This window comes from Emydura macquarii, unplaced genomic scaffold (assembly GCF_026122565.2).
Source record: "Emydura macquarii macquarii isolate MOO-44397 ecotype Brisbane River unplaced genomic scaffold, CSIRO-AGI_Emac_v2 contig_3506, whole genome shotgun sequence".
NCBI lineage: Eukaryota > Metazoa > Chordata > Testudines > Chelidae > Emydura > Emydura macquarii.
In genome coordinates, this window is record NW_027133643.1 from 10,265,730 (window position 1) to 10,266,693 (window position 964).

Below are 964 nucleotides of genomic sequence, written 5' to 3' on the forward strand. Positions count from 1 at the left end.
TTCTGTGGCTAAGTGCTGGGTGGAAGAGCCTTGAAACTGTGAGCAAACAAACTCTCCCCTGTTGTTTGATTTCTGCTGTATTCAGGGAAACCGAACTTCGTACATTCTTTGTAAGTAAAGAGGATTGCGCCAAAGAAACACCTATCACCAATTTCTCCCACTCAATGCAAGACCTTAAATTTTCAGCTGACTGCTCAGGTCAAAGGCGGTAACATTATTCTGCACACTGTGCACTGGTCTGCAGAAGGGAGCTGCTGCCTAAGGACCCAGGCTGAGTGTGTTTCTGGGGGGCTAAAAGACGGGTGCAGGCTCCTTGCTGTAGCCAAGGGGATGGGAGATCAGCGCTCCGCTCCCCCTGGCTGTAGCAGGGAGCTTGGCAAAGCGCTCTGCTTAGGTCCCTAGGTGCTGGGATCCCTGCTGGAGCCAGAGGGAGGCGAGCACTGATCTCCCAGGCCCCTGGCTGCAGAAGGGAGCCACCGCCTAAGGCCCCAGATGGAGCACTTGGAGCTACAGGACTCTGAGGTTTCCCTACTGCAGCCAGGGGACGGGAGATCAGAGAGGAGGCAGCTTCCTTGCTGAACTCCTTCCCTCTGGCTGCAGTGGGGGAGGAGCGGGGGCTGCTGGTGGAGACTGGTGGCCCTTCAGGGCTGTAAAAACGATACCTGTGGCCCTCGAGGCAGAAAATAGTTGGGAACCGCTGCCCTGTACTATGAGTGCCAAAGATGAACAGGGGGAAAGCGTATACCCCGAGGGACCTGATCAACACACCCTCCCGTGGCTGTGCCAGCCACCAGCCTTGCCCCTCCAGCGCCAGGGCCTGGGTCGCCCGTCCCCGGGCAGGGCAGACATGGGGGGGGGGGGGAGGCAGCCCTGCTGCACTGGGTCGTCTCCGGCCCTGTGTCTTTAAGGGGCGGAGGAGGCGGCTGCTTGTGCGAGGCTGATGACAGCAGCCAGCCCAGCCCAG